Genomic DNA, 15,239 nt, shown 5'->3' on the forward strand with positions numbered 1-15,239 from the left:
CCACCGCAGATGTGCAGTAAAACTGTCAATCATATAAACATAAACCTGGTTCTTAATAAGTTGATATGGTATCACTTTAATCTATCCCAGACATTGTTTGAAACCAGATATTGGGAAGGGAGGATTAGAAGGCACGGAGTGGTTCGTGGCAACCATGTCTGTTATCAGATTCTAGGTTGTTGGATTCTGGGTTATCAGATTCAAGGTGTTATTTATAATGGCAGGCTACCTTGGTTATTGATATACCATTATAATGTATAACCACATAATACTCAGTGTAATCTATAATTGTGTGTGTGTGTGTGTGTGTGTGTGTGTGTGTGTGTGTGTGTGTGTGTGTGTGTGTGTGTGTGTGTTGGGGGGGGGATTTCCGAGCCGTGGAGGAATGTTGAGGAATACAGGAATGCAGTATACTCTCGACTTAAGTCATCCCTTTTACTGTATTGGTAAAGTCGTTCATTCTTTATAATTAATAGTTCACTGTTCCGTATAGCATACTATATGGTGCAATTTATGGCTCTGTAACACTTGTCATAATTTTTATTTCATTATTTCCTCATAGTGTGTTATTACTGGACTTGTGTATAAATAACCAAGTAATGCCTACCATATAAAGAGTGCCACACACACACACACACACACACACACACACACACACACACACACACACAATTATAGATTACACTGAGTATTATGTGGTTATACATTATAATGGTATATCTATAACCAAGGTAGCCTGCCATTATAAATAACACCTTGAATCTGATAACCCAGAATCCAACAACCTAGAATCTGATAACAGACATGGTTGCCACGAACCACTCCGTGCCTTCTAATCCTCCCTTCCCAATATCTGGTTTCAAACAATGTCTGGGATAGATTAAAGTGATACCATATCAACTTATTAAGAACCAGGTTTATGTTTATATGATTGACAGTTTTACTGCACATCTGCGGTGGCCACACACCTCATTAATGTGTGATCATGTGTGTGATGGCAGTACTGTGCTTCGTCGGCTAAACGGACCAGAGAGAGAGAGAGAGAGAGAGAGAGTGACGTTGATAGTGGTAGTGACAGTGACAGTTAGGGTGAGAGTGCGAGTGAGGCTGAAAGTGTGAGAGTGTGAGAGAGAGTGAAGGTGAGAGTAAGGTGAGAGTGGGTGAGGGTGAGAATGAGAGGGTGGGATTTATGAAGGTGTGCGGCATTAATGCATAAATGTTTCGGGTATGGGATTGTGTTATCACCTGAAAGTTCTTTGTTCTTGTAGCATAAAGTTAATTTTGTGTGAAGGACAACATAACAAATCAGATATGATGTATGTTTGACTAGAAATGTGGATTGAAGCAGTGTTTCGTGCAGATTAACTCCGCCCTCCTCTCAAACACCCCTCCTCATCCCCCCATATGGCTGACGTCAAATACACTGTTACCAACACTGAATACCCCGAGTTATATTGCCTCTAACGCAGGGGGGGTCTTTTCTTTTATGAGTGACTGTACATCTTATCCTATCTACTTGTACGCTGATGATTCCACCCTTCACCTTTCCATTCGGTTTCCACAACGTCTATCTCAGCAGTTACTTCAACAAACAAGGGATGAGGCTATGACACACCTAATGTCTGACCTGGATCGTATCTCTGAGTGGGGTAAAAATAATCTTGTTTTTAATGTATCGAAGACTCAGTTTTTACAACTATCAGCCCTTCAAAATCTTCCAGAGGAGTACTCACTAATGTTTAATATTATCCAGCTCAATCCTGCATCATCATTGAACATGCTTGGGGTTTCATTCACACGGGACTTATCTTGGAAAGATCATATTGCATCTCTTGTAAAATCTGCTTCCAAGAGATAGGGTGTGCTGAGCCGACTCCGTGTCTTCTTTGCCCCTGCACAGTTGTTGACTTTATATACGGGTTTTATTCGCCCCCGTTTAGAGTACAACTCTCATATGTGGGGAGGCTCCCCACATACAGCTCTTCTCAATAGGGTGGAGCCAAAGGCTATTCGTCTCATCAACCCTCCTCCTCTTACTCGCCCCCTTCTACCTCTGTCTCTTCGCCGCACTGTTGCCTCTTGATCTCTTTTCTATCGCTACTTCAATGGTCACTGCTCCTCTGAACTGTATGCTTGCATTCCTCCACCTCTACGACGGGTGCGTAGCACCCGTCTAGCAACAAACTCTCATCCCTTTTCTGTCCAGCTCTCTAATGCAAGAGTTAACCGTTACTCCCAGTCCTTCATTTATGCAACAGGTCAACTCTGGAACTGTCTCCCTTTGTCTGTATTTCCTACTTCTTATGATCTCCAGTCTTTCAAACGCAGTGTGTCCAGGCATCTCGAAATGAATGGATCTTGAATTTGGCTCTCTTCTGTTTTTGTTTTTGTTTTCTTGGAAGGGACGTTTTGCGGGCTCAGCCTTTGGTTTCTTCTTCCTCGCATAAAAAAGTAGTGGTAGTAGTAGTAGTGGTAGTAGTGGTAGTGGTGGTAGTAGTAGAACTAGTGGTGGTAGTAGTAGCACTAGTGGTTGTAGAAATAATAGTAGTTGCAGTAGTAGCAATAGCAGCAGTTTTTTTTAGTGGGGTGGGGATGGGGTCGCCTAACATCATCCCCCCTCACCCTGCCATTTTTAACTTTCACTCGATTTTTGTTTCTTTCTGTCTCATTCCCTCCTCTTCCTTTGTTGGTTTTTCCCATAACTCTCCGTGTTAACAGGACTTTCTAACACCAGAGGAACACAAAGGAAAATACTGGCCAGCTTCTGCCAAGGCATAAGAGCCTCACGTGGAAACAAACTTCATGAAGCACTATGGCTCTGGATATCTGGGGGTCGAAACATGCTGTATTGCTCTGAGATGTTACCTCTTGATCTTGAATTGTTATATGTTGTATGGCTTCCCACAGACGAAGTGATGCAGTAAATGACAGACATCTCATACGATACAGAAGAGAGAGAGAGAGAGAGAGAGAGAGAGAGAGAGAGCAAGAGAGAGTATGTGTGTGTGTGGTTGGTCCACTACGAAACTCTATTGATGTGGGTAAATTTGTTTTGTGCTAGAATATATATATATATATATATATATATATATATATATATATATATATATATATATATATATATATATATATATATATATATATATATTGTTACGGAACAGAGAGAGAGATAATGAACACTTCAAGTGAGAATAGTAAAATCACTACTGTCCCGCAAAGTTCCAGGTTCAAAACAAAAGAGTTAGGTAAAATTACAAGTTAAAGTTTAATGCTCAAACAAACAACTAAACATTCAGGACTCATAAGGATAATGTAATGGCAAAACAGGTTACATATATGGTTAACTGCAATAGCCTCTATTAACACGAAATTAGCAAGAGCAAATTTATCTAAGTCAGCCCTGATAAAATGAGAAAACCGGATAATGCTCAGTTAAAGCAAGATATAATATTATTACAGATACAAAATATTTAATATTATTACAGATACAAAATATTTTTCACACACCACAAAGCCAGTCAAGAGACAGGACGTGTGTGCTGGGCATTCCCCAGGTCCTGTCCTCCCCACTTACTGTTTTTTAATCAGCCCATACACCACTGACAGGGCTAATGTATGGCCCGGCCTGCACTGTATGTGCAGGGAATCTTTCAACGAACGAACGAACAAATTATTACTAATACTGGCTGACAGTATGGAACCAATATGAATCATAAAAACTTTACCAGGCTTACGAATTAATGCCTTAGGCTATGCAGTACAAGAAAAATGGTAATAACACTTATACTCAAATTATACAGCAGCTAGATGGCTGGAGACTTCCTGAGCACTCACAGAAATAATAATATACTGTACAGGGAAGGACAGAGATGTGAACAGAATGAGGAGTAGATCTAAGTGGCAACTAATGCAGAGACTGAGCTCATTATATAGGGGGATAGCAGAGCTTGATTCAACTTGTAAGAAGGACGCGGAAATGAAGGCACAGGGGAGGAAGAGTTGACAGTCCTGCTCTGAACAACAGAAAAAACGACTTACTCTACTATAAGGGGGAGAAGGGGGGAGTGAGGTAGAACACGCAAGCCTGGTCGCTATGGAATCCACGTGGCGAATCGTGAACAAACATGCAGCATACTGTTCATTAGGATTATACAAAGGATGATGCAATCATGAAACAAAACTGGATCATAAGTTAGAATTATACAAGGGATGATGAAATCATAGGCTATGTAACAATATATATATATATATATATATATATATATATATATATATATATATATATATATATATATATATATATATATATATATATATATATATATATACATATATACATATATATATATATATATATACACAGTATTACGGCCATTGCTTTAAAAAAATAATATAAAATATTTGTAATAGAGGAGCTGCTTTTACCATCACAGTCAGGAAATTATCGCGAATAAGTAGAAAAAAAATCTTCCCAATGAACGATGAAACATGCTCAGTCCAGGGAATCAAAATGTACTGATCTGAGAAGATTTTATCGTGACAAAAGTATGGTTAATAAATGTTGCGGAGTTTGTTATACGTCATTAGTATCCAAACGGTCCTCTTAGGGTACGGTTTCTGTCCTTCCACGTGTGACGTCATCTCCAGTGTGTGAGGGCAGTGTGGTGCATTGCGGCGTGGCCAGTGGTGTGGTGATGGAAGCGGCCATAAAGACAATGAATCGCTCCAAAACAGCTGCTGGGGAGGGACGCCTTCATATAGTGGCACCAGTATAACCTGGCGGCTCACTACATAATAAAATAAATGTCCATCAGCTCCCTCCCTGTCCCCCAGAAGGAGGAGAGTGGACTGCAAGAGAGGGACAATTTCAGCCTTCGGTTCTACGGGTTCACATTTCAGATGAACGTGGGGCTACAAGAACAATAACAAGAAGCGATGCCAAGGCACAGCTAACCCGTCCCCGGCAGTCATTTTATTGCTGACTTATAAACACAGCAGGATATCTAGTTAACGACGTCACATATCAAATTTGGAGTAAATCGAGTGAAACTGACGATTTTATACCCATTTGAAATTTCAGGACCGACCCAACTGATACTGGCCCCCTACCGCTAACTGGGGGATGACCCCCTGTTGTAATGAGGCATGTTATAAGATGCAGAATTGAAGGATGCACTTTTAGGTTTTGGTTTCATGTGGAAATGACGAATTTGAAAGGAGCTATGGCGAAGAAAATCTTTTTTTTTTTTTTTTTTTTTTACATTTTTTGGGCCTACAGCCAGTGCCTTCGCCCAATTAAGCTCAAAATTTAATCAAGTAATCAGAAGGTCATAGCCCATCATCCCTTTAATTTTAGTCAAAATCGCACAAGTAGTTTTCGCGTAAAGTTGTTAAACAAACAGACAAAGAAACAGACAAATCGAATGAAAACAATACCCGTCACCCAGCCCCTCCGGGGAGGAGACGGGTAACTACTGCTATTGCTGCTACGACTACTTCTTCCATTGTTACCACTACTACTGTTACTAATACTGCTACTACTGCTACTACTACCACCACTACCACTACTACGACCAGTAGCACTACCACTGCTGCTGCTGCTGCTACTACTACTACTACTACTAATGCTATTACTATACTACTACTACCACTACTACTGCTCTTACTATTACTACTGCCATTATCAGTATTATTACTACTACTATTACTGCTATTGTTATTACTACCATTATTACTGCTACTACTACTACTACTACTATTACTACTACTACCACCACCACCACCACCACCACTACCACTACTACTCTTACTACTACTAATACTACTACTAGTCACAACAATAATAATAATAATAATAATAATAATAATAATAATAATACTGTCGTAATAACCACATCATAACAGCTGGCCGACGCTCCAGCTGAGTGATTCTGAAGTTAACGAGGTATCTGTGGCAAGTGAATAAGTGTAGTCACGAATTTTTGAAAGCAAATCGGTATTTACTGTTGCATTTACTATACATTCATCTGGACGTGAACCCGGTACAGAGCAGGCTGTAGTCGTCCTTCTGCAGTTCACATTCTTCCTCTCTGGGGTTAGAGAGGGAGAGCAGGGACGTTGCCAGGTAATTGTAGAGCCGAGGTTATATCGGCGCCAGCACGTGAAGGCGTCCCTTTCCAGCACCAGCTCAGTGCTAACGATGTGTCAAAGGAAAGCCAAGCATGTTGTTCTCTCTCTCTCTCTCTCTCTCTCTCTCTCTCTCTCTCTCTCTCTCTCTCTCTCTCTCAAGTATGCGTAATTAAATTTAACTGTTTATGGCCTGTTAACTATTGTTTCCTTTTTAAACAAATTTTAACAGTATTCTCCCACCAACAAACAAAAGTACCAAACAGTAAAGAGAGCTTTTCATTCTCCTTTCTGCATATATTAATGAAGTAAGGAAATAAATCTCACCTTAACTAATGCCCAGGTAAATCTCCATTTCCTGACATGTTATATAAATGAGTACTTTGGCCATGTGGAGAGAATGGAGAAGATAGACTGACTAGGAGAGTGTATTTGAGTAAGGTGGAGGGGGAGAGGGGGAGGGGAAGACCAAGGATGAGATGGAGGGGTGGAATAGAGAGATATATGAGAGAAGGGGTGTGCAAACTGGAGGGAGGGCAGCGAGATGACAGAGGACAGGACCCATGAAGGCTATTTGTTTGTGACCACCTCTCAAGTAATTTTTAGGGGTTTCTCAATAAATGGATTAACAGATAGACATTTCGTACCAGGAAGCCTTCACCAACAGCAGCTCAAATAATAACTATATGATTCAAGCACTTTATGAAAAAAAATCATTATAATTACTAGAATTTCCACCACTACAAGGAAAATATCGGTATATTAACTGGATTTACGACAAGTACAAGCTACCTGTGATTTCCTGCAGTGTGAAGTCCTTGTAATGCATCATAGGAGAGAGAGAGAGAGAGAGAGAGAGAGAGAGAGAGAGAGAGAGAGATCCCCTTTTGTATAGTGACATCTTATGGATGCTGCATTTGTGTCTCTCCACCCAGTTAGCAAGGACACTATAGCAGGCACCACAGAACACCGTTATCTATATGTTTACCACCCAGTGTTGTAAATGTTTTCCTGGGTTGCAGGAAAAATTCGACTTGTCAGTGAATGTAGATCCTCCTGTAGTGGAAAGTAGAGTAATAAAAAAGTGACAGGAAGGAAGGAGAGAAGCAGGAAGAGCCCCGTAAAAGCTGGTTTTCTGTATATGGAAGTTTTGTAACCCCTGTCATTACGAATGACTCCCTACATCTAAACGTGAAAGTGATCTGTTATGTTCAACTTCAGAAGTCAGTGTTAGGGTACATGTAATAATTTAGTGAGTAGAACTGGTGGGCAATGTAAAGCTTAAACATTCCCCTAGTGATATTGTGACATAGTTGTGTAATGTTATGGACTTAAAGTAGTTCTACATTTGTGTTACTACCCACTGACTACCTCATCATGAAGCATAATTAACCCCTTCATTCCGGTTATGTATTCTGTTACTAATTCTTTTCATATTCATTCTTGCTATATCTGAACAGTTATATTCAGCTGTGAAGAAACTTTTCGAATACGAGAGTTAGATACAGCGTTCATTAATCCCTCCAGTACCAGCTGAATAAAATCGTCTGTTAACCGCAACAACAATACAGGAAATACGTCATTGAACTGGAGTGCTTAATTATGCTGATGCTGCCGACGCAGCTGTAAACACAGTCACGATGCTTTCATCTGAAGAGAGATCAAAACTGTTTTAGCGATCTAACTGGCTGATAAAAGCGATAAAAGATGGTCCCACAGATAATAAGTCAGTGAACGTGCGATAGGTCCGAAGTTTCAGTCATGAATAATTAATGTCAAAAATTTAGTTCGTCAAAACACATCAGTACAATAGGCCACTACAAAGGGTCAGTTTTACTGTTAGTTATACTCTCTAGCCTTTTGTAGTTTTCTCTTTGTAATATTTGGAACGACTGAGAATTTCTCCAGTATGAAGTCTGCACCTGAAAAATAACTACCTCTCGTGGCAGCTACATTCTTTTCAGTCAAGTAGGTAGCAATAAAGGATTAAGAGAAGAAGAAGAAGAAGATGATGATGATGATGATGATGATGATGATGGTGATGGAAATGATGAGGATGACGAAGAAGAATAAGAAAAGGAAAAAAAGGAAGATGATGATGAGGAGAAAAAAAACGAAGAAAAAAGAGGAAGAGAAGAAGAAGAAGAAGAAGAATCGTGTATTCAAGGGCAGCTCGAAAAAACGGATTCCTTGACCCTAGTGTTTATGGTAGAATTAATGTATACTCGTCAGTCAATGTGAGTTTTTCTGTCTTTGTTTTTCTCTGATACTTGAATGGTCCTGATGAACGCAAATGCGCCATAGCCGTAAAGGTCAAATACTGAAGACCATTCCTATATGAGCTACGACATCGCCGACATTTCGCATAAGTGGATTTGTTTCTTGTGTTTTATTCATGTATTTCATTGACATCATTATTGATATAGTACTACTACTACTGCTGCTGCTACTACTACTACTAATGATTCATTCATTCATTGAATGCCAGACGCCATGTATCCCAGACGGGGTTGCCAATGGCTTAGAGTTAATTGTTTTACAGGGAGGGGCACTAATCCTCCACCAACCCCACTTGACACGTAGGGATGCCAACAGCATCTGGTGTTCCCCGGCGGTCACCCATCCAAGTACTAACCAGACCCAACGTTGCTTAACTTCGCTGATCGGACGGGAAGCGGTGTACTCAACGTGGTATGGCCGTTGGCCCTACTAATGATAATAATAATAATAATAATATTATTATTATTACCTCCGCCAAGGTTATGTTTTCACCCCTGCCCGTTTGTTTGTTGGTTGGTTGGTTTGTGAGCAAGATTACACAAAAACTACTGGACGGATTTTCACGAAACTTGGTAGAAGAATGGACCATGGCCCAGAATACACTCCATTAAATTTTGGTTCGGATCCGGATAAAGGTGCGGATCCAGGATTTTTTTTTTTTTCACTTTAACATTGCGAGATAGGGCGTTGGCGGAGGTGTACGCTCTAATGAGTGCCATTCTAGTTATTATTATTGTGGGTCAGGCTTGCAGAGTGACAATGAATAATATCTGTAAATATATACATTCATATGCACAGCCAGAGACAAACGTTCGTCCTATAGTTCACCTCATCTTCTAGCTTCACGCTAATATTCCTAGGCTGAGAGAGGCCGGGTTAGCTTCTTTGTCCATAAATATATTTCTGTGGTATGATTCATAGAGGAGCAGTGGAATAGTATGTGAACCTTTGTTTCTGTACAAGTTGTTGGGCATATGGCTGTCAGTAATAAATTATAAGGCCACTCTGGAATTCATACTGACTATAAAATGCCACTGCTTCATGCGATACTGAAGCACGTAAAGTCTCACACAGCTGGGATACACGTTATTATCGCCTGCCTTTACCATGGCAGAGCGATAATGTTTTTGCCCACCTCTGTGTGTGTGTGTGTGTGTGTGTGTGTGTGTGTGTGTGTGTGTGTGTGTGTGTGTGTGTGTGTGTTCCCATTATATCTCATGAACGGCTTGAGCTATCAACATGAAACGTTCAGAGTATCAAGATATGGCCAAAATTTTGGCCGAGTTCGAAAATGATGACTCGGGGTCAAGGTCAAGGTAACCAAAATTGCTGCCAAAGGTCAACTAGTTTTTATAGCCAGCCTTTAGCACCATCATTTCTCATGAACGGCTAGAGTTATCAACATGAAATCTTCAGGGTGTCAAGATATCGCAAAAATCTTGGACGAGTTCGAAAATGGTGACTCGGGGTCAAGGTCAAGGTCACCAAAAGGGCTGCCAAATGTCGCCTAGTTTTTACCGGCCGCCTTTAGCATCACTATACCTCACGAACGGCTTAAGCTATTAACATGGAACCTTAAGGATTAAGATATAGCCAAAATCTTTCTGGCCCCCCCTGTCCCCTCCCCAGGAGGACGCCACCCCACGGCCCCCCTGGGGGCGCCGCCCCATGGCCTCCCCGGGGGGACGCCGCCCCATCCCCCCCCCAGCGAGGGCGCCGCCCTCCGGTCCCCCTGGGGAGAGGGCCCAACCCCCCGACCCCTTCCCTTGGAGGGACCCGCCCCCCCGGCCCCACCGGGCAGGGGCGCCGCCTCTTGGCCCCGAGGGGGGGGGGGCCGCACTTGTAACTTGACCAAGTGCATATTCTGGCGGGGGATTAGAATTTGGCTCTCGAATGCTTTACTGTCATTACAGATATAAATATTAGTACGGTATAGTATGGAGATGCCCATTCTTGTCGAAGTCGAAGTTTTTTTTTTTTTTTTACAGTAAATATAATTTATAAGTATACTAACATTACACGGTCCATCAAATGATTAGAATGATAAGCATTTAGTTATATTCATCACCCACACAAATAGCTTATAAACACGATATTTTGTCTTAAACTGATATTATTGGCTGTGTATTCTACATTGCATTCCATAGCACACAACAATTCAGGTGTATAAAAAAAACCCTGAGCATAGATTACAAATGTTCCATTTCACAGGTGAAAAGTGTGAGTTTCTTCGCTATACTTTGCAGTCACTTACTTATCGCAGTTTGCTATGACCAACTTTCAGAAGAAAAAAAATGACTGGCGTTTCCTAGAATGGAAGAGTAGAGTTGTTATGTTACAAGTATTATCGTTCTTAGGCTCATACTCTATGATAAGTATCAGCTGAATAGCATTGTATGTTGTTGGCTGGATCGAATAAGAGAGTAGTCCCGACAATAAGAGGGTTAATTGTGTTCATGGTTTTGCGGTAGCCTGATGCACCAAAACCGTACTGTTATTGAGAGAGCATTTATTATTCAAATTAACCAAAAACTCCAAACATTAACACATTTTTTTTTTTGAGACCCTTTATAATGTGAGAAAATGAAAAATGCTAAACGGACATAATGAAAAAATGGTTCATAGACAACTGCGTAGTAGGGGTAGGCTGTGGCTGAGACGGTAGAGAGGTGATCTGTTGTTCCACTGGACGCCATTTCAACTCCTGGCTGGGGCAAGGAGTAGTTTCATGGATTTGAATTCGTCAAATCGGACTTTACTGGTCTACTGTAAGCCCCTCCGATATGTTGTAATAATACCCTAACTAGTACCAATACACCAATCCTGTATAAGACAGCTCTAGCATGTATTCAGTATGTATGTTGGGTGTTAATGCCGAAGTGGCGATATAGGGAAGTGTATAGTACGTAGGAGTGCTGGGTCTCACGGAACGTACTGTTACAACCCAGCCTATGCCCAGACTCGAGCGAAAAAAAAAAAAAAAAAGCTGTTATTTGAACAATTGCAAACGACCTGATGCAATGAGTCAGTGGAGGTAGAGAAAGTGGACACCAGTTGTCACGCCGTGGGGATGAGCTTGGTCCATTGGTTAGCACGTCCACCTCACAACTAGAAAAACCCAGGTTAAATTCTTGCTTTCTTCAGCTTACTCCTGTTCCTGTTCACCCCGCATTACACCTTGGGACCTGCATGCAAATCGACTAGTGTGGTTTGTATTCTAGGCGATTGTTGGGACTTGGGAATGTTTACTGTTAATTTAAAGACCCGCGTGTAGTGGATAGCCATAAATGTACTATAAGTCTTCCTGCCACGGTGTATGTCGGCAATGAAGCTTAAACACACACACACACACACACACACACACACACACACACACACACACACACACACACACACACACACACACACACACACACACACACACACACACAGTACAAGCACAACTACACTCCCTGGACATCATGCGCATAGGTGTCAACAACAACAATACTCTGGCGACAACAACGCCATCAAGGGCGAACAAACATGCGGACGTGGTATCGGTGACAGCATTTTCAGCGACAGCAACAAGTATACTCTGTCAGCTTTAACTTGGCCTAAAAATGCTCTCTCTCTCTCTCTCTATCTCTCTCTCTCTCTCTCTCTCTCTTGTATCCTCTTGTTCAAGTTTCACCTTAGAGAGAGAGAGGGGGGGGGGGAAGCGAGAGAGAGAGAGCATTTTTAAGCCAAGTTAATGCTGACAGAGTATGCTTGTTGCTGTCGCTGAAAATGCTGTCACCGATACCACCTGTTAACTGGATCTAAAACTTATCACTTCTCAACTTGAATGGTCACCTGTAACAAGAGAGTAATTCTCGAAAATGGTGCTATAGTCTGTCTACAATAACTTGGTCTAGAAACTGCAATCCCTCCCTCCTGAATGCTGAGCTGTAAAGATATTAACAGTATAGCTTAAAGCAATATTCAGTCGACCTCAAGTAGCCCTAAAACTTGTCATCTCTGCATCTTCAGTGCTCAGCTGTAGCAAGTGAATAACACTTGAGTAAGATGCTAGTAAAGAAGAAGTGTTGTGGAAAGGATTTAGTTTTAATATTGTCGTATTCTGCCCATAAGGAACGGAAAACTAGTTAGAGGAGGATGACTATCTCCTCTAAATTAACCTGGTCACCCCTTCGACGAACTTTTATATTTGCAGTGGCATTTTCCAGACGATTTCATTCTGATTATGGGAGATTTTGCAAATTGGATGGGATAGCTGTAGCCTAGAACATCTCTCCACTGCTATAAATTATTCTTAAGTATAATAAAACTTTTGCAATTGGTATATGCAAGAGGAAGAAAGCATCTCGTAATCTCGATGCCCTAAACCCACCAACATCCATTACTAAGGAGCAGCAGATGAAATACCAGAAAACAATCAAACATTAAGTAATTCGAACAACAATCAATAAGCACTTTGAAACAGAGACCCAATTTTAACAACAACACACTCACACACACAGGAAAGCTTAAAATAACACAAGGTATAACTCTGATTTATAAGAGGATGTGCCAAGACCACAAATTTAGGTCACTTGCAAAAGAAACAAAACTACTCACAATCAAGGACCACTCTAGCATGAGAAATAAACAACTCATGTTTGAACTCAAGACTCATTATACCTTGTGCTGCAACACACACACACACACACACACACACACACACACACACACACACACACACACACACACACACACACACACACACACACACACACACACACACACACACACACACACACACACACACACACACACACACACACACACACACACACACACACACACACACACACACACACACACACACACACAAGAAAACAACCCCGGAAACCACACAGTATAACGCAACAACATCCCTCCTCCTCCTCCACCCAACATCACCCTTCATAACGGGTATAAAACCAGAAAGCCACCACAGCCATTCAAAGCCTACAACCAACAACATCCTTAATGAATCCCCACCAATTATTCATCCCCCTAAAAGTGCCCCTGCCTAAGGGAACACGAATGCACCAAGCCAGCCTACGATGTGGCCATTACCCTCCGTACTTCAGTAACAATACAAGATACAACATAAAAAAGTCCAATCTGCCCTCACTTCAATGTAGCCCCCTCACATCACAACACACACACTAACCCCATAGACCTCTGTTTCATAACGCAAGCAATTTTTCAACAGCCTAAACATTATTTCCATAGGATCTCCTGAGAGAACATGCGTGTTTCCTGCTGTTCTACTACTACGACTACAACTATTAATTCCACTATTTTGCTGTTTACTAACGATTTTACTCAGTTTGCGAATGGATTTTCAAAAAGAAGTTGAACGTAGCCTACATTAACCCCTTCATGACTATTGGGCCGTTCTAAGATATATATAATCATCTATGATAGTAGCAAGAAGAGTATTAGTATTAGTATTAGTATCATTATCAGTAGTAATTATAATAGTAGTAGTAGTAGCGGTAGTAGTAGTAGTTGTACTAGGAGGAGGAGGAGGAGGAGGAGGAATACAAAGGAAAGGAAACAGCATCAGATCTAATGGTCCTTTCGAGGTTGCTTGTTACAGAGTAGACTATGAATGCCAGATCTAATTCTACATGCTGAAGGATACAGATAATAAAGCAAGAAGGTCCACCCCCCCCACGACTCCAAACCTTCCAGTTAAAACTGGCAAGAAAAGGTGAGAAGGACCACTATGCTGCATAGATAAACTGACATGGAAAATTCATAGGAAAGACTGAAAAGGAAAAGTTACATTCTATAACACTTTATCCATAAGCTACCAGTTTGAATAACCTGAAAGAGAAAGTAACAAAGTAAAATGAATAATCAGTTAAATGAATAACTAAAGCATGCTATTATATACGGGTACATTGAGTTAACGGGACGTCTGTAGACACAGTGTGGAAAATTCAATGTGGAAAGTGCACAGAGTGGATGTTCAGGGGTGGTGCGGCAACCTTGTCTGGTGCTTTTAAGGTAGGCAGCAGTTAATCAGGCCCCAGCTCCGTTCACTCCACTGAGACAAGGAACTTTCCCTTGTGGGACAAGTACACATGTTACCTCCTGAAGCAGTGACCCCTGGTACATTAAAAAAAAATCCCGATGGTGGCCACTCAAATAACAGGGACCCTCAGTGATCCACAACCCATCACAAGTCGAAAGTAAGAGTAATGACTGTTAACTTAGGGCTATCTGCGCAGATCCTAGTCTATGCTTATTACTACTGTATTTGCATTTAATAGTTTGATAAATATATTATGACGTGACAGGACGTTATGTATGGGTACGTTAACAGTACGGGGTGTCTTGTAAACAGGAAGGGAATGAATTTAAGTGTAGCTGGTAAAAGTAAGTTTGTTTTTCGGATACAAACAGAATCAGTTGAGGATTCTCGAGCAAGTATTTGTCCTTTTTGTTTTTAAATATCTTAACTGAGATACTGTTAATAGTATCTGAGGGTAATCTGTTCCAGATATTTACCACTCTGCTAAAGAAGTACTTTGCTTCATGGGACTGGAAACGCTTTCCCAGAGTTTTGCAGCCATTGCTCTGGGTGTGACTCGACTGGTCTATTTCAAAATATTTTTTCATATCTATTTTGTCATATCCCTTCAAAATTTTAAAAAATTCAATAAGGTCACCTCTTAACCTGCGTTTCGTTAGGCTAAATAATTTAAATTCTTCAAGGCATTGTTCATATGACTTGATTCTCAGTCGTGGTATCAGTTTTGTAATTCTTCGCTGTATTCTCTATGATTGTTCTACAGTTCACCCTTTATGTAGTA

At 41.0% G+C, this 15,239-nt stretch overlaps 1 non-coding gene across 1 annotated transcript; it reads right to left on the reverse strand.

Annotated features, from left to right (window-relative positions):
- Positions 1-8,712: 8,712 nt before the first annotated feature.
- Positions 8,713-8,831, reverse strand: LOC145393198 (5S ribosomal RNA). The gene has a single exon (XR_013896154.1). It is a non-coding gene; the product is annotated as a 5S ribosomal RNA (ribosomal RNA).
- Between the last annotated feature and the right edge of the window lie 6,408 nt (positions 8,832-15,239).

The sequence above is a fragment of the Coenobita brevimanus genome, chromosome 23 (assembly GCF_032717465.1).
Source record: "Coenobita brevimanus isolate Jiangsu-jjx chromosome 23, ASM3271746v2, whole genome shotgun sequence".
NCBI classification, from domain to species: Eukaryota; Metazoa; Arthropoda; class Malacostraca; order Decapoda; family Coenobitidae; genus Coenobita; species Coenobita brevimanus.